General features: G+C 40.1%; 1 pseudogene; it reads right to left on the bottom strand.

Moving 5' to 3' along the window:
- Positions 1–19,716, bottom strand: part of LOC135572499 (zinc finger protein 420-like) — a 27,502-nt pseudogene extending 7,786 nt beyond the window's left edge.
- Between the last annotated feature and the right edge of the window lie 473 nt (positions 19,717–20,189).

The following is a 20,189-nucleotide window of genomic DNA, read 5'->3' as shown; positions in this document are numbered from 1 at the left end:
TTTTGGTACCTTGTTAACATTACAACATGAAATCCACGCCTTACGTGTTGCTACATTCGAATGGCAATGAACGCGTGTAATCTGCTTGACACATTAAAGTGACTTACACTTACAGATCACAGTCAGCTCATTTCCATTTGATTGTCTGGCTGTCCTGTTTTATTTTAACTGTTATTTTAACCAAGCCCTTGTGGTTGAATATGAAATATATATATATATATATGTGTGTATGTGTGTGTGTGTGTGTGTGTGTATATATATATGTATGTGTGTGTCTATTATAGGTCTAGCATACACAATGAATAATGTGGAACAAATAAATACCATCAAGGATGCCTGGCAATATCTAAGTTTGTAATACATAAACTCTGGATCGTTTTATTTTACAGATGATTTTTTTGTACACACATGGCAGACATACTTAACTCTGGTGTGTGGAATAAAGAGGTGGGTGCTGTGTGGTTGGGAGGTTCTGCCTGTCACTTGTTCTCAAATAGGCAGTCTCGGAAGGGGACTTGAAGAGGGAGACTGCGAAGTCCAGGCATTGCAGTGCTAGTAGTTTTTAGTTCATCTGTGTATCTCACATATTATGTGCCCAGTATGATATGGTGTGCAAACTTTATTAGCAGATAATGACAACATGACAATAACAGTAGCTTTAAATGATGTAATGAGATGGATGGGATGAGGGCAGATTGTTGGGAAATCAGAAGTCACTAGATGCAGAATTTCATCTGGAGGGAGAGGTGAGAAAGAGTTAAAAGATGAGGAAGGAGGCAGAATCAAGAGATGCTTGATCAGGTGCTGTGGCTAATTCTTCCTGTCACTTGTCCTCGATAGGCAGCCAGTCTTAAAGAACAATCATGTTAAATCAATTGTTGTTTTGTGATATCATTGAAGACGTTAGAACGGGAAACATTGTAATCTTTAGAGCTTTCACAATGTATATGTCAGAGTTACATCTAAATGTTGTAAAACATATGAATAAATTAAACTATTTGTGAAAAGATTAAATGTGATTTTAGCCTTCTAAATGAGATCATGTTTTTCATATAGACTTTTGCCAAGTCAGTAACCACGCCCACGTGAGCACAGACATTGTGACAACGTGACGGAAGCGCTCCAAGTTGAGTGCTTAAAAATATTTGCTTTATAATTAACATGTTAGACCAGTACATTGACAGGTTGCTACTGACGTGTCAAATGGTTTAAAATGACCAGATCAGACAGCGTGGAGCGGTGACTACACGGCTGACAAATGGTTTAAAACGACCAGATCAGACAGCGTGGAGGGGTGACTACACGGCTGACAAATGGTTTAAACGACCAGATCAGACAGCGTGGAGGGGTGACTACACGGCTGACAAAATGGTTTAAAAAACTACCAGATCAGACAGCGTGAGGGGTGACTACACGGCTGACAAATGGTTTAAAATTACCAGATCAGACAGCGTGGAGGGGGGTGACTACACGGCTGACAAATGGTTTAAAACTACCAGATCAGACAGCGTGGAGGGGTGACTACACGGCTGACAAATGGTTTAAAAACTACATCAGACCAAGTAGGTGGACGGTAAGCCGGACGTCACGAATGGTTTGACTCTACCAGATCAGAATATGTACAGCGCGAGCTGAATACGTTACAAAATGGTAAGACCTTCAAACTCGAGTTAAAAAGAAAGACTGCATCTGAACATTCAGTCCGCAGCTGTTTAAAGACTTTAGTCAAGTAAATTCGACCGAGAACCAACTTGTGTACCTTTTGAAGGATCCAGTCTAACGAAGACGAGAGGGGAAGAACATTTCCTCTCACCACTGTGTGGTACTCGGATGTATCCATTCTAACGAACACTTTCAGAACAAAGAAGCCTACTACAACTACTAAGGACATGGTGACCTCAGAGACTTTCTATCTAACTATTTGTAACAGACGGATCGGGTGATTTCAACAGAGAGAGACGACAAAGACATACAAAACGTAAATGACCGTATTATTCAACTGTATGTACGATAGCTGAATTCCTTTGCATCTTCTTCTCTTGCTCCCCTCTTTCATTGTGTGACAAGCCGTCATATCGGATTAGTCCTCTAGGGACTTTCATTTGCATCATGTTAGTAATCAATGTATAATCGATCCTGTGTTTTGTGTTTCTGTGTGATTATTTAGTTAGTTAGTAAATAAATAATTAAGCCCATTGTGTATCACTGATTCATCATCTAGACTAGGGTTCGTGCAGATATCCAAGAAATTTGATATGAAGTAAAATACATTAATAAGTGACGTATCTAAACTGAGCAAAAAGAAACATCCCTTTTTCAAGACCCTGTCTTTCAAAGATAATTCATAAATCCAAATAACTTCACAGATCTTCATTGTTAAAGGTTTAAACACTGTTTCTCGCTGTTCAATGAACCATAAACAATTATGAAGGTGCATCCCTTCATGGCGGCAGTGTATCCATCTGCAACAGATTTCTTCAGCAGGATTACGCCACAAGGCTTGTCCAGGAATGGTTCCAAGAGCATGACAGTGAATTCAGTTTACTGCAGTGGCCTGACGAGTCACCAGATCTCAATCAATTGTTCATCTGTGGGAGGAGATGGAACGAGCTGATGATGATCAAGCCAGCATTCGTTTTGGTGGATAGTTTTATATTACTATATAACTTTTTGTTAAATGATAAACAGGCTATGAATCAACTACTTGTGTTTATTAAATTGTATTTTAATACTAGATTCATTATTTTAGTCATTGATGATGAATGTATTTGAATAACTGTATTGAATATAATTGATCTGGTGGCAGGTAGCCTAGCGGTTAAGAGTGTTGGGCCAGTAACTGAAAGGTCGCTGGTTTGAATCCCGAGCCGACTCGGTGAAAAATATGTAATTGGGCCCTTGAGCAAGGCAATTAACCCTTATTTGTCCTGTAAAGTCACTCTTATCCAGAGATCTGCTAAATGACACAAATGTAATGAAACATTTTTGTACATAATTTTATGCTGGGCAACCTCTTCTTTCTCTTGTGTATAATTACATGTGTATAATGAAGTGAAATACTGTATATACAATACACAACATTACTGCTTTGTTGACCATGTCCCTCTGGCCAGGGTCAGAGTAAGCACATTTTTCACCCCCTCTCCTACAATTTTTAAAGAGAGGCTGCCTGGATCTTTAATTTAAAGACCCTTGCTGCCCTTCGGTCTCAATGTATACTTTGATCTGAAGCCTTTCTTGTGATTGTGCCATTCATTGTAAATGTTTGTAGGCCTATGTAGCAAAATTGTATCTGTGATCGTATGCTCTCATTCATGTTTTTGATAGGTTAGCCAGCACCTCGCCTAAACTTAAATCTTAATAGGGGTGAAATCTTTTTGTTCTACCGACCTACAGTACCTACAAGACATTTTCAAAGTGTAAGAATGTAAAAAAACAGATTTAATCTATTTCCCCACAACATGAAACAGTTCTACAGCAACTTGACATGTGTGTTGTGGCTTGTAACTAGCTAGCTAGAGGGTTAAGAGATGGCTTGAATCCTAATCAACCCATCCAATGTGAGTACATGTTGACTGAAGTACAGTAGATGAATAAAGTTACAGTATTGTAGCCGGTGACAAAGCTGCATATATTGAAAAGCTTGTTAGTGCATAAGGTCAAATGTATCTGAAACCCCACCTCTTTCAGGAATACCTAGGATAGGATAAAGTAATCCTTCTCACCCCCCTTAAAAGATTTAGATGCACTATTGTAAAGTGGCTGTTCCACTGGATGTCTTAAGGTGAACGCACCAATTTGTAAGTCGCTCTGGATAAGAGCGTCTGCTAAATGACTTAAATGTAAATGTATCTTTGTGATGCTCATTTCAGGTCTTTTTTCTGCTTCAGACTGTTGTGGGAATTCATACACAGGACAAAGTCAATATTTTAACAAATCACTCTGTCAGCAAGCTGGAGAGGTCACAGTCAAACGTAGATGCATAAGTACCGGTCTGAAGTGAGCTGTAAAGGGTCTTCCTTACATAGAGTCTTATATACTGCTATTTAAACCCACATCAATGTGATTCATTGATCGGTTCACTGGCTCCGTCTCTCTATCTTAACTTAAAGAACATATTCTGGGCGTTCTGCTAGATGTTCCTCCGGAGGGGGGCCCTACCTCCGGAGGGGCCCTACCCCTCCTCTCTTGACCGACACAGGCAGGAACCAAGGATTGTTTATTACAACATATTCTGGGCGTTCTGCTAGATGTTCCTCCGGAGGGGCCCTACCCCTCCGCTCTTGACCAGACACAGGCAGGAACCAAGGATTGTTTATTACACCAAAGATAAGATGCACAAAGTCCATTTCATTCATTACATTTCCATCCTTTTATCACTTGTGTGATAACAATAATTAGATGTTAAAGTAAGCATTTAGATTTGAGCTATCAAAAGGAGGTTCTATCAAATTATATCATAATAAATTATAAATCTACAATCAGAAAGTTATAACCAACTGGAGTGAGTATATATAAAAAAGAATACAGAGATACATACACAAGGGATCTGTAGATTCAGAGGTGAATAAATCTCTCAATGTTATCCATTGTTTCCATACCTCTTAGCAAAGTGACTTTATTCAGCAGGATCAGTCACATTAGAAGAGTGATCTGGGACAAAAGGTGCCACATTCATCACCAATGTCTGCACAAGTACCCCTTGACCTGCCAAAATATAGTCTGTTTTGCAGAGCTAACTTACGCAATTCTTTAATTTCCCCATTTAATTCTTCCAGGGCATTTCGAGTAGCATCTAACGCACACGCAACTTCATACCCAGGAAAAAACACTGCAAAGAACCTGAAGGCCGGCACCTGAGTGTGAGTGACGCCAGATAGAGATCTCTTATCTCTCCTCATTCCAGGAGGTCTGTAGTCTCTGAACGAAGCCTTCAGATCCCTCTCAGTATTCTGAACGGTTCTTACAGCTGTCACCACAAACCCTACAGTACATGTCCCTCCCCAGTTCCATGGAATGTTGTAGTAAGCCATTTTCCACACAACCAATAGGTTCCATTCGGAGCTCCTCTGAAAGGGATAATAACATTAGACTGAAATACCATAAGTAACATTATCAGGATCCCCAGTGTCAGCCTCTGTGGTTGTACAATGCAGAGGATGTCATGGGGTCAGGGTTAAGTGGCATTGCCACTAAGAATGGTAAGGCCATTTGCATAGACAGATTTACCCCTATGGGAACTCCCACCAGCGATAAACCTGCTCCTATCTTAACTTCCCTAAACCACAAACCCAACACTCTTCTGTCCAGATGTAGGATTACATTACTCTTTCCACAATGACCATCTGCTTCTGGGCCACTGCTCTGGACCAGCATCGGTCCCTTTCGCTCAGGGCTCCTTCTACCCTCTGTCAGGTTCCCACAAGGGGACAACCTACTGTTCTCATTAGCACTCCTGTGAGGAGGGCCACACTGCACAACTGGAACTGGCGAGGGCCCATCGTCTTCTGGATAAGGAACTCGTCTGATGTGCGACACGTGGATCCAGGTATCTCTCTCAGCAACCTTCACCATGGTGGGGGTGGTCAAAAGAACTTGGTACTGGGCCTCTCCAACGGGGGTCCTTTCAACTCTTTCTCCTGAAGTCCTTCACCACCACAAAATCACCTGGGTTAAAACAGTATTCAGTTCCACCTGCTAGATCTGGCAAGGAAGCCTTCACCCGGGGGAATAGAGCCTTAAGAATACTGTTAAGGGTGACACAATACTCAACCATGTCTTCCTCATTCCCTTGCAGGGACAACCTGTTCTGGGCAAAATGTGCGTTTGTCATTGGCATAGGATGGCCAGTCAGCACCTCGTGTGGAGAGAGACCAGTGACTGTATGGGGTCTTATTTATAATTACGCTGAGCAGACCCTTCTATAAAAAACTCAACACCCAGATTTTCTAATGGGGTGTCTCAAGTCCAACCTAGGCCTACAGTCAATTTCAATAGCCAATCACAGCCCTCACAAAACTAAAACATGTCAAACCAGTTATAATTATAAAACAAATAAAGCTATTAATATCAACTTAAAAAGCTTCTATGAAAATCTATATCAATCAGAATGAAATAACAGTTGGATTGATCTACAGCCTTCTTAGACTAAACTATCACCAAACAATGATCAAAGAAATCACCTAAAAGTAAAATTTAGACACTGTTAAACATTCGTGAAGAAAAGCACCAGGTATGGAAAGCACCAGGTATGAAAAGCACCATGTATGGAAAGCACCATGTATGGAAAGCACCAGGTATGGAAAGCACCAGGTATGAAAAGCACCAGGTATGGAAAGCACCAGGTATGGAAAGCACCAGGTATGGAAAGCAACAGGTATGGAAAGCACCAGGTAAGGAAAGCACCAGGTATGGAAAGCACCAGGTATGGAAAGCACCAAGTATGGAAAAAGCACCAGGTATGGAAAGCACCAGGTATGAAAAGCACCAGGTAAGGAAAGCACCAGGTATGAAAAGCACCAGGTATGGAAAGCACCAGGTATATGAAAAGCACCAGGTCTGGAAAGCACCAGGTATGGAAAGCACCAGGTATGAAAAGCACCAGCTTTCCCATAGAATTTTATTTGACATTCTGGGACAAAGTAGCTTCCCAATTTACTCAAATGACAACACAATTTCAGTTATATTAAATTCAGGAACATCTGGAGAGTCCCCTACTGATTATAGACCCACAAGTTTAACAAACTGTGACGATCAAATAATTAAGCTTATAAGAATGACAAAAGTATTACCAGACTTAACATATCAAACAGGGTTCATTAAAAATAGACAAACAAAAACACATTTCAGTTTAAAACAATACGCAAAAAACGATGTATATATTTATCAAAAATGGTGGTTGATGCCGAAAAGGCTTTAGACTGTCTTGAAGGGCCTTTTCTATTCAAAACTTCAGAAACTTAAAATTTGAGCAAAAAATATATATATTTATAAAAGATTGTATAAATGTCAGAAAGCTAAAATATACAAAAATATATTATCTGGTGAAATAGTTTTATTAAGGAGCACAAGTGTCACGAATCCCGCCGAAGATGGTGCCTCTTCCTGTTCGGCCGGCGCTCGGCGGTCGTCGTCGCCGGCCAACTAGCTGCCACCCTTTTCTGTTTCAGTTAGTTTTGTCTGATTAGCTTCACCTGTTTGTTGTTTGGGTTTTGTTTTGGGCGATTTAAACCCGGTAGGCCCGCCTGCTTTTGTGCGGGCTTGTTTTTCTGTTCATGGTGTGTGGATTATTGTGGATTCCGTTTTCCCGGACAGTTTCGTCCTGTTTGTTGGACTTGGTATTTATGCTCCCTTGTGTTTGGCGTAACCGTTACTCTTTTCCTGGAATAAAGATCCACGTTTTGAACTAACCCTGCTCTCTGTGCCTGACTCCTCCACCCACTACTCCTAGAAGCCTTTACAACAAGACAGGGATGTCCGCTCTCCCTCCTGTTTGCACAGGCAGTTGAACCGCTTGCAGAAAGAATTAGCCAGGACCCAAACGTAACAGGTATCAGTATTGGTAAACATGAATATAAAATAAACTTATTTACAGATGATCTCCTAATGTACCTGACCAATATTGGACCACAAAATATGAAATACTTTGGATGCTTAATAAGTGACAACAAATAACAAAACACTATATAAAGATAACTTTATTCCATTACTTAACAATATGCCAGCAGATGTATTTAAATGGAATAATCTTCCCAATCTGGCAGGTAGAATAAACCTCTAAAGAATAGCATGACTCCTGTGTGGAAAATCGGATCAAATACAACGCATACCAGAACTTTGTGAAATCAATCAGGCTTTAATACAACAGTATAGCAAGCCGGAGTGCTCCTGAACACACACCTTTTCCAGAGCCCTGGCTCCAGTATTTATCCACATATTGCATATGAGCCCATCCTACATGCAAATAAAGTTACATTCCAATCCGTGCATCCTGCTTGTTCAGCTCAATAACGCCCATACCTGCTTTCCGTCAGATTATAATGACAAATCAAATCAAATCAAATTTATTTATATAGCCCTTCGTACATCAGCTGATATCTCAAAGTGCTGTACAGAAGACCCTTGCTGTTCCTGCACTTAGCTAAATGCATTCTTTTGTTTGTGTATTATCTAGGATCAGCAGACTATGTGTCTCCTCAGTTTCTAGCGTGTCCAGCTATACTAAAATACTATACATTCCTCTATTTTACAGCCCTATGCTTTGGCTCTGCATAGCTCAATATGTTACTATTTATGTGTGTCTTTATCTCAGAGCAACAGACTATGTGTCTTCTCTTGTCATTCCTTCTGCATCTCTACTTCCTAAAAATATGAACTATGTCTATTGGTCATCAGTTAGTCATTTGACTGACCCCCTCCTTTGTATATCCCTCTGGCCTTGGTATGTCCAGCTATCCTAGCACCTGTGTCACCTTCCCTTCATGTAGTCTGTTTTTAGTGTTCAGCTATTCTATACATCTTATGCATTTGTCTATGTGTTATATTTGCTCCCACACTCCCAAAGTTTTAGTATTTATTTTCCATAATACCAATTACCCCACATTCTTTAAAAAGTATACTGTCACAACACTGTATATGGACAAATAAAATTCATAGAGTAAAAGGAAAGTTTCACATCTTCCTAAATCTGAGGGTGGTTTTAACCTTCCAGATTTGGAATTGTATAAACTCACTACTCAAGGCTTTACCTTGCGACATGTAGTTAAATGCACTAAAGAGGAACAATGGGTGTTTGGTTCATATTGAAAACGTGCGTGTTCATCCCCAGAATATTTTACGTGTTTATATTCAAAAGAAAAAGCTAAGAACATGAACAACAGAGTTAAGAACACAATAACAATATGGAAGAAGATGAAACCTATTCTACAAGAATCAATATCAGGCCCTAGAAACCACAGGAATTAGTGGACTCTGATAATTAGTGGAATGTTACAATAGATGAAACATGGTTTCCAGGTGTTTGATGTCATTCCATTGGCTCCGTTCCGGACAATATTATGAGCCGTTCTCTCCTCAGCAGCCTCCTGTACTAGAAACACAACCCCCTGTATAAAGCCTTGTTATTGTTATTTTATTGTTATTGTTACTTTATTTTCTACTTCTAGTTCATTTAGTCAATATTTTCTTGACTCTATTTCTTGAACTGCGTTGTTGGTTAAGTGCTTGTAAGTAAGCATTTCACGGTAAGGTTTACTACACCTGTTGTATTCGGCGCATGTGACGAATCAAATTGTATAAAATGTATGGAACAATCCCTGGACAGCGTTTCAGAATTCATCCATAAATTGGTCCACATGGAAAACTAAAGGCATAGAAACTGTAAAAGACGTGGTAATAGGAAATACATGTATCTCAGTGACAGCTCTAAAAAGCCATTTTGGAAGGACCAATGTAGATATGTTCAAATACACTCAACTTAAAGGTTTTACATCACAATGTTGATTTGGAATCTTTTGGACACCACAGCAATCTTGAGGGAATTCTATTTGAGTCAGAAAATGATATTAATATGACAGGTAAACTATAGAAAACCTTGCAGAAAACCTATACAACTGACAATCTCTTAGAAAAACTACTGGAACCAGGATTTAACAATAACTGATATTGTAGCTGGAAAAAATAGAAAATCACATCAACTGGATGAGTCACTATTATGAAGGTGGATGGAAATGATCCAGACATTATGTTGAATATAACAATAATAAACTACACTCATCAATCTGACTCCATTACTATGTGAATGCTACAGACCTATAATCGTATCCAGTGGGTATAGCCAAGGTTGCAAACCTTGCGCCACCACTCGAATACTATAAGATGCAAGTGTCTAGGTTTACCGTTCTGCAATTATTAAGAGGCTGAGGAACAAGGAGCTAATATCTTACAATCTACGTCTTAGCATTAAATTAAGTTAACCTTAGCGCAGAGATGCACAGTTAGACCGAGCATATAAGCTATGTACAGTGCATTCGGAAAGCAAACTAACCGCACGTGTTTCCTGACTCCCTACGCCTATGTTACAATAATCTTGGCAAAGGAGAAATGCTCACTAACAGGGATGTTGCACAAAATGAGAGAAATAAGATTTTTGTGAGTGTGAAAAATTTGACAGAGCGGCAAAGATTGTTTGATTTAAGATGGGAGCTCCACCCTCCCCGCTTTTTCCGTTGACATGATGGGCCATTGCCCGGTTCAACCCTGGCCAGTGTAATAAAACTCCCTCAATGAAAGTGCACTCAGTGAGAGCATACAATTAAAAATGTTTAAGTACTTTTAATTTAACAAAATGATGAATACCCTTGGTTTAACTGCACAGTGTTATTTCAATGTGGTTTAATAAGGATAGAAGATAGAATAGTCAAACAGGGAGCAACCAGAATGGAGGTCTGGTGAGGTGACCAAACAATAGTGACACTACATGGAACATTCATTCTTGAATTGAGGTGGCCTTCCAACTTGCAAACCCTTTCAACACCCCATTATTTAAGCTTAATATACTGTACTCCTGGGAGTACATAGAGGATCAGGCTGTTGAAATGCAGTTGATTATGTAAATACTCTTCTAGAACTCTGGCATTGATGGTCCATTTGAGGGTGAGTCGTTGATATGAATGTTCAGAGTGAAAGAGATGTGAACTCTCCTGTGATGGTCCACGTCTACCACACACGTTCATAATGTGTTAATAAGCACCACAGCATTCATACATACAGTAGACTGGGAGAGGTGTGGCATGCACAGGGAGGGACCAGACTTCTATTTAGGACTGGGATCCTATCCAGAGTTGACAGTCAGGACAAACCCAGCCTGCCTCGCTCCCTCCCTACAAAACTACAGTGACTGGGTCCTGATTGTGGCAGTGTAGCCTAGTTTGCACTGCAGGATCCAGAGATGGCATCAGTAGACAGGTTTCCATTGACCCAGGTTTATTAAACAGAAAATGCGGATGCATTGAAGAACCACAGTGACATTACGTGGAGGCGTAAGAATGGTGCTGCTAAGATCAGAGATTCATCTCCTGAGTACACACCTTCGAATCGTGAGTACATACTGTACCTAGTCCCCTGAATACAAAACCAAGTAATCTTACATACAGAACTTCAAGTAGTAAAATAGTGAACTACTCCTTTAATGGAGTGGTATGCTCTATGAAAGGGATGTTTTCACAACGCCAGAAATGTTGTACGTTAGCAATCAAGTCTTCAAGATAGAGAAGTTGGGGTGGCAGGTAGCCTAGTGGTTAGAGCATTGGAACTGTAACCAAAAGGTTGCTAGATCGAATCCCCGAACTGCCAAGGTAAAAAATCTTTAATTCTGCTCCTGAACAAGGCAGTTAGCCTAGGAACAGTGGGTTGTCATTTTAAATAAGAACTTGTTCTTAACTTACTTGCCTAGTTAACAACAAAAAAACTTTCAGTACAGTGGAACATGTCTTTATGATAATTGCATATAATTTGCATCATCACACCTTTTGCTCTGTACTGCAGGGGACACAAAGGGGGGTGCTTTCTGGTTTTTGCCCCTAACACTCACACACTGGATTCAACTAAACAACTCAAGCCTTTGCATTGAATAAGGTATGAGAGTGTGAGGGCAAAAACACACATGTACACCCCTTTGGGACCAGGATTGGGGGACACCAATAGATTTCTTCAGTAGCATTATGCCCCATGCCACAAGGCATGTCCAGGAATGGTTCCAAGAACATGACAGTGAATTTAGTTTACTGCAGAGTCACCTGATCCAAATCCAATTGTGCATCTGTGGGAGGAGATGGAACGAGCTATTCAGAGTAGTGATCCACTCCCAGCCAACCCGACACAACTGTGGGAAGCATTGGTGTCATCGTGGACCAGCATCCCTGTGAAATGCTATCAACACCTTGGACAGTCTATGTCCTGACAATTTGATGCTGTTCTGAGGACAAACAGGGGTGCAACTCCATATTAGGAAGGTGTTCCTAATATTTTATACACTCCGTGTATATCAGATAAAGATGGTGTGATGATCAGTTTTGGTGGAATATTTTATATTACTAAAAATATTTTGTTTAATGATAAACAGGCTAAGAATCAACTTTTTTGGGGGTATCTGTACTTTACTATTTATATTGTTGACAACTTTTACTTCACTACATTCCTAAAAAAAGAATGTACTTTTTACTCCATACATTTTCCCTGACACCCAAAAGTACTTGTTACATTGTTTATGATTAGCAGGACAGAAAATGGTCCAATTCACACACCTATCAAGATAACATCCCTGGTCCTCCCCACTGCCTCTGATTTGGCAGACTCACTAAACACAAATGCTTAGTTTGTAAATTATGTCTGAGTGTTGGAATCTGCCCCTGGCTATCCGTGAAATAAAAAAAACACCTCAGTTGTGCCACCTGGTTTGCTTAATTTCAGGAATTTGAAATGATTCATACTTTAACTTTTGATACTTAAGAATATTTACAACCAAATACTTTTACTCAAGTAGTATTTTACTGGGTGACTTTCACTTGAGTCATTTTTTAAGGTATCATTACCCCAGTTCTCCCATCAGCATGAAACAGCAGGAACCAGGGATTCATCAGACCAGGCAGTATGTTTTTCAAATTCTCCAGCGTCCAGTCTTTTCAATACTTAGCCCACTGCAACTGCAGTCTCTTGTTTTTCTGCTGGAAGCTAATGGGGATCCAAAATAAATCCATAATAAAAACAACATCATTAACGATTATAGTTTTCACCTGGGTTCACCTGGTCAGTCTATTTCATGGAAAGAGCAGGCGCCTTGTGTGTTCTCTGATTAACTTTTAGGTGAGTTGATGTGAAGCATTTTACACAATTAGAGCAGCATTAAGGCTTCACTCCTGTATGTATACGTTCATGTGTTTTTAAGTGGCCCAGTCGAGAGAAACTCTTTTCACAGTCAGAGCAGGAGTATGGCTTCACTCCTGTATGTATACGTTCATGTCTTTTGAAGTTGTCCAGTTTAGAGAAACTTTTTCCACAGTCAGAGCAGGAGTAGGGCTTCTCTCCTGTGTGTATACGTTCATGTGTTTTCACGCTGTTCAGTTGAGAGAAACTCTTTCCACAGTCAGAGCAGGAGTAAGGCTTCACTCCTGTATGTATACGGTCGTGTATTTTTAATTCACCCAGTTGAGAGAAACTCTTTCCACAGTCAGAGCAGGAGTAAGGCTTCACTCCTGTATGTATACGTTTATGTGTTTTGAAGTGGCCCAGTCGAGAAAAACTCTTTCCACAGTCAGAGCAGGAGTAAGGCTTCACTCCTGTATGTATACGTTTGTGTGTTTTTAAGTCATCGGGTCGAGAGAAACTCTTTCCACAGTCAGAGCAAGAGTAAGGCTTCTCTCCTGTGTGTACACGTTCATGTCTTTTTAAGGTGCCCATTTGAGAGAAACTCTTTCCACAGTCAGAGCAGGAGTAAGGCTTGTCTCCTGTATGCACTCTCTGATGAACTATTAGAACCTTTGATGTTGAGAAACTCTTCCCACAGTCAGTGCAGGAATACAGATTCTCTCCTAGGTGTATTTTTAGGTGTATTTTTAGTGTTGATATAACTGAAAAATTCTCCTCACAATGTGGGCAGTGGTGAGACCTCTTAGCTCTGTGATCTTCCTGCTGTTGCTCTCTGGATGTAGAGAATGTCTCAACATGGTCTCCTGTGTGACAAAATCAGAAGAACCAGTCAGTTGGTGTGATATACACTACAGGTCAAACATTTTAGAACACCTACTCATTCAAGGGTTTCTTAATTTTACAATTTTCTACATCGTAGAATAATAGTGAAGACATCAAAACTATGAAATAACACATTTGGAATCATGTAGTAACCAAAAAAAAGTGATAAACAAATCAAAATATATTATATTTGCGATTCATCAAATAGTCACCCTTTGCCTTGATGACATCTTTGCACAATCTTGGCATTCTCTTACCATGAGAAAGAGATTTCCCAATCTTCTCTTCTTCATCTTTAATGTTGACATTCAGTTTCAGTGTTTGACTGCAGTCTTCCAGCTTCACTGATGCCATCTCTGGATCCTGCAGTGCAAACTGGGCTCCACTGTCACAATCAGGACCCAGTGACTGTAGGTTTGGACTCAGTGTGGAAGGAGAGAGGCAGGCTGGGTTTGTCCTCACTATTGATGTTACCGGCCTCAGACGTAATTCTAGTCGTCCTGTAGTAACATTGAGAAACAGACACAAAAAGTTTGTCTTGACAGTTCTGGCACTTTATTCTCTATTAAATACATTATATTTCTTCTTGTTCAATCATCTAATTCAGCGCTTGACTTGGACTGAAATATGTGCCGGTACTCATTTTTAGGTTCAGGAGCTCCAAAATACTGTTGAGCTAATATACTATAAGAGGAACATGAGCTCAAACAGTAGACATTTGAGCTCAAACAGTAGACATTTGAGGTGCCGGTACTCAGCACCGGTGAGCTGCTGTCCAAGTCAGGCACTGATCTCATTTCAATAGATCAGGTAGATAAGCATTAAGAACAAAACATTAATTCATTAAAATTAGACAAAGTACCTGCTTTAAATTTGTCTACACAACGTAAGTGCACTTAACCTCTAGTAGATTTTCCCAAATTCGCATAAATGACTAAAAACCATTTAGTACAAGGTTTCAGTATGCTTTAAGCAGCAATATGTACTATTTTCCTGAAAATAGTCTTGTAACCTTGTATTCGCTGTATTATTTCAATCAAAAACCTATAGTATTTCCCGTTCACACCATAGTAACATTTACAGATAAATATAGAAACAACTGCATATGTCTGAATATTAGTACACATGTAGAAACACGATAATCATTACATTTAGCTTCAAAACAGTAGAGCAACTGTGAAATTGTTTCTCTCTGCTGCACCCGCACTGCCTGCACTGAAGTCTGTTGACGCAAACCGACTGGGTGCTGCCATTTTACCAGCATGTGAATATTCCCTTTCATGGAGCTCTACGGACAATTCCGTTGACCTCATGGCTTGGTTTTTGCTCTGACATGCACTGTCAACTGTGGGACCTTATATAAACAGGTGTGTGCTTTCCCAAATCATGTCCAATCAATTGAATTTACCACAGGTTGACAACAATCAAGTTGTAGAAACATCTCAAGGATGGAAACAGGATGCATCGGAGCTCAATGTCGAGTCTCATAACAAAGAGTCTGAATAGTTATGTAAATAACGTATTTCTGTTTCAAATTTTTGATAAAATTTGAAAACATTTCTAAAAACCTGTGTTTGCTTTGTCATTATGGCGTATTGTGTGTAGATTGATGAGGAACATTTTTTATTTAATACATTTAGAATGAGGCTGTAACGTAACAAAATGTGGAAAAAGTCAAGGGGTCTAAATACTTCCTGAATGGGAGAGGGGATACCTAGTCAGTTGTACAACTGAATGCATTCAACTGAAATGTGTCTTCCACATTTAACCCAACCGCTCTAATCAGAGAGGTGCTGGGGGCTGCCATAATCAACAACCACGTCTTCAGCGCCCGGGGAACAGTGGGCTCATGGACAGAACAACAGAACAACATATTTTTACCGTGTCAGCTCGGGGATTCGATCAAGCAACCTTTCGGTTACTAGTGCAACGCTCTAACCACTAGGCTACCTGTAAGTATTCATATAAGTAGGCTGTGAAATACAAAAGGGGAATAAAACTATTCTATAAGTATCATGAAAATGTTGAGCTCTATCATCCTCCACTCACTATCACAAGGGTTAGTAACTACACAGACTCACTTCATAGAACTTTAAACACTGTCAGTTTGTCTACTTCACTTCTTTATTCTACTCTCTGATCACTCCAGATAGCTCAGTTAATAAAACAAATGCTGGCAATACTGGTGTCAAACCATGCAAGTGTCAGTAGCACGAAATAATATTTATCTTCTCATTGAAACAGTTCATCATGAAACAGTTCTACTGCAACTTTTCATGCACAGCGGAGAAGTTGTAACGAACAACAAAAATAGACAGAACCAGCTCTTACCATGACTAACAGATGTCCCAATCTTCTCCTCCTCTTCTTCATCTTTAATGTTGACATTCAGCTCCAGTGTTTGACTGCAGTCTTCCAGCTTCACTGATGCCATCTCTGGATCCTGCAGTGCAAACTGGGCTCCACTGTCACAATCAGGACCCAGTGACTGTAGGTTTGGACTCAGTGTGGAAGGAGAGCGACAGGCTGGGTTTGTCCTCACTGTTGATGTTACGGGCCTCATACCTGAGTCGGCAAGTAGTATAAGAGAAACAGACACAAAAGTTATTTTCTTGACAGTTTGGCAAGGTCTTTATTCTTTATTAAATATATATATTTTTCTTTTTGTTCAATTATCTAATTCATTGCTTGACTTGGACTGAAAAAGTTGCCGATACTCATTTTGGGTGCCGGTACTGTTTATATTTAGGTGCAGGAGCTCCACAATACTTTTGAGATAATACTTAACCAATAGAAGATAAATGCATAAAAAGACTCAAACCATTTAGTTACAGTTTGTTTTAGGCAGCACTATGTGATATTTTCATTAATAACCTTGTATTCACTCTTTTACTTCAAAAAACTATTGTATTTCCTGTTCACACCATAGTAACGTTTATAGATAAAGACAAACTGAATGTGTCAATATTATTTCACATGTAGTAAACCGATAATCATTACATTTAGCTTCAAAACAGTAGAGCAACTGTGGTCATGGATCTGAGCTATGCAATCTGGTTTCCGAGCTGGTCATGGGTGCACCTCAGCTACGCTCAAGGTACTAAACGATATCATAACCACCATTGATAAAAGACAGTACTGTGCAGCAGTCTTCATCGACCTGGCCAAGGCTTTCGACTCTGTCAATCACCGCATTCTTATCGGCAGACTCAACAGCCTTGGTTTCTCAAATGACTGCCTTGCCTGGTTCACCAACTACTTTTCTGATTGAGTTCAGTGTGTCAAATCGGAGGGCCTGTTGTCCAGACCTCTGGCAGTCTCTATGGGGGTGTCACAGGGTTCAATTCTCGGGCCAACTATTTTCTTTCTGTTTATTTCAATGATATAGCTCTTGCTGCTGGTGATTCTCTGATCCACCTCTACGCAGATGACACCATTCTGTATATTTCTGGCCCTTCTTTGGACACTGTGTTAACTAACCTCCAGACGAGCTTCAATGCAATGCAACTCTCCTTCCGTGGCCTCCAACTGCTCTTAAATGCAAGTAAAACTAAATGCATGCTCTTCAACTGATCGCTGCCCACCCGTCCATCACTAATCTGGACGGTTCTGACTTAGAATAAGTGGACAACTACAAATACCTAGGTGCCTGGTTAGACTGTAAACTCTCCTTCCAAACTCATATTAAGCATCTCCAAACCAAAATTAAATCTAGAATTGGCTTCCTATTCCGCAACAAAGCCTCCTTCACTCATGCTGCCGAACATACCCTCGTAAAACTGACTATCCTACCGATCCTTGACTTTGGCGATGTCATTTACAAAATAACCTCCAACACTCTACTCAACAAATTGGATGCAGTCTATCACAGTGCCATCCGTTTTGTCACCAAAGCCCCATATACTACCCACCACTGCGACCTGTACGCTCTGGTTGGCTGGCCATCGCTTCATACTCGTCGCCAAACCCACTGGCTCCAGGTCATCTATAAGTCTTTGCTAGGTAAAGCCCCACCTTATCTCAGCTCACTGGTCACCATAGCAACACCCACCCGTAGCACGCGCTCCAGCAGGTATATCTCTCTAGTCATCCCCAAAGCCAACTGCTCCTTTGGCCACCTGTCCTTCCAGTTCTCTGCTGCCAATGACTGGAACAAATTGCAAAAATCACTGAAGCTGGAGACATATCTCCCTCACTAACTTTAAGCATCAGCTGTCAGAGCAGCTTACCCATCACTGCACCTGTACACAGCCCATCTGTAAATAGCCCACCCAACTACCTCATCCCCATATTGTTATTTATTTTTGCTCTTTTGTACCCCAGTATCTCTACTTGCACATCATCATCTGCACATCTATCACTCCAGTGTTAATGCTAAATTGTAAACATTTCACCACTACGGCCTATTTATTGCCTTACCTCCCTAATCTTACTACATTTGCACACACAGCATATAGATTTTTTCTATTGTGTTATTGACTGTACGTTTGTTTATCCCATGTGTAACTCTGTGTTGTTTTTGGTGAACTGCTTTGCTTTATCTTGGCCAGGTCACAGTTGTAAATGAGAACTTGTTCACAACTGGCCCACCTGGTTAAATAAAGGTGAAATCAAATAAATAAAACAGTTCTACAGCAACTCTTCATGCACAGTGGGAAGTTGGAATGAAAAACACCAACTTAAATTAGATAAAACCTGCTCTTACCATGAAAAACAGATTTCCCAATCTTCTCCTCCTCTTCTTCAGCTTTAATGTTGACATTCAGCTCCAGTGTTTGACTGCAGTCTTCCAGCTTCACTGATGCCATCTATGGATCCTGCAGTGGAAACTGGGCCCCACTGTCACAATCAGGACCCAGTGAATGTAGGTTTGAACTCAGTGTGGAAGGAGAGAGGCAGGCTGGGTTTGTCTTCACTGTTGATGTTACCGGCCTCAGACTTAATCGGAGTCAGCCTGTAGTAACAATGAGAACCGGACACAAAAGTTAGTGCCAGAACTGCCAAGACGTACTTTATTATCTAAAAATACAGTTTATATTTAGGTGTAGGAGCTCCACAATGCTGTTGAGATAATATTCTATAAGATGAACATGAGCTCAAACAATAGACATTTGAGGTGACGGTACTCAGCTCAGCTCCAAGTCAAGCACTGATCTCATTTCAATAGATCTGGTAACTAAGCATTGACAAAACATTAATTAATTCACATAAGACAAAGTATACACTTTAAATTAGGCTACACAACTGTAAATGCAGTTAATCTATAGTAGACTTCCTGAATTTACATAAATGCCCCCAAAAACATTTAGTACAAGGTTGACGTATGTTTTAGGCAGCACTATGTACGATTTTCCTGAATAACCTTGTCTGTATTATTCAATCAAAAACCAATAGCATTTCCGTTCAAACCATAGTAACATTGATAGATAGACAGAAACAACTGAATGTCTCTGAATATTAGTACACATGTAGAAAACTGATCATCATTACATTTAGCTCCAAAACAGTAGCACAACAGTGAAATGGTCTCTGCTGCACCCTCACTGCCTGCACTGAAGTCCGTTGATGCAGACCGAGAGGGAACCGCCATTTTCCCAACTCGTGAATTTTACACAAAACCAAAACCGACATGTAAAAGCGAACCCAGAAATCTCAAATAGATTGATCCTTAATGAAAATACATTGACGAAATTATATAACGTTACATCCACTCAGACTAACCCAAAGTCTATGACTATGTGACTTGTAGAAAAGTGATCACGTTAACCCACGCGGTTTGACACAAAAATAGCACATAAAACCTTCATCAAACGTGATAATAACTTGACGCATTTACTACCTGACATGGTCTTTCGATATTATAACGTGCTATTACATACCAGTAGTAATACACGGACACAGAAGTTGTCGTCTCGACTGCACAATTCTAGCGTATCCTTTATTCTGAAGAATGATGCGCGCCTGCGCGGAACTTCCTGTTCCCCCACAACCAGTTTCTCAACCCAGAGACATAAAAACGCGAGACTTCAGAGAACGCTTGCGAAGCAGACCACGCCCAGGTTTGAGAAGTCAGTGAGAAGTGAACAATTCTGATACTTTTGCAGCGTTTATTAATGGGGATCCTAATAAATACCAAAAATATTCCGTTGGCACATGTGACAGGTTAAAGGACATATTCATAGCCTGTTATACATTGAAAAGTATTAGTAAGTTCATAGTATGTGAGGATCTTAAAACATCTAAGGTTAAAATATGCATTCAGTATTAGTTGATAGAGATTGATAACATTCATATAATTGTGTTAAAGTTCAAATCTGTCAAAGGGTACGAATTGTGAGAGTAATGTGTAAACGTTATATTGATTACTTTATTTTGTGGTGCCTAAAAGTGTTAATCTGTGATCTACGAAATGCTTTTAATCTATGAGCCGGAGATCGATTGCT

This window comes from Oncorhynchus nerka, linkage group LG2 (genome assembly GCF_034236695.1).
Source record: "Oncorhynchus nerka isolate Pitt River linkage group LG2, Oner_Uvic_2.0, whole genome shotgun sequence".
In the NCBI taxonomy this organism is placed as follows: Eukaryota; Metazoa; Chordata; class Actinopteri; order Salmoniformes; family Salmonidae; genus Oncorhynchus; species Oncorhynchus nerka.
This window is presented reverse-complemented; position numbering and strand designations above follow the sequence as displayed.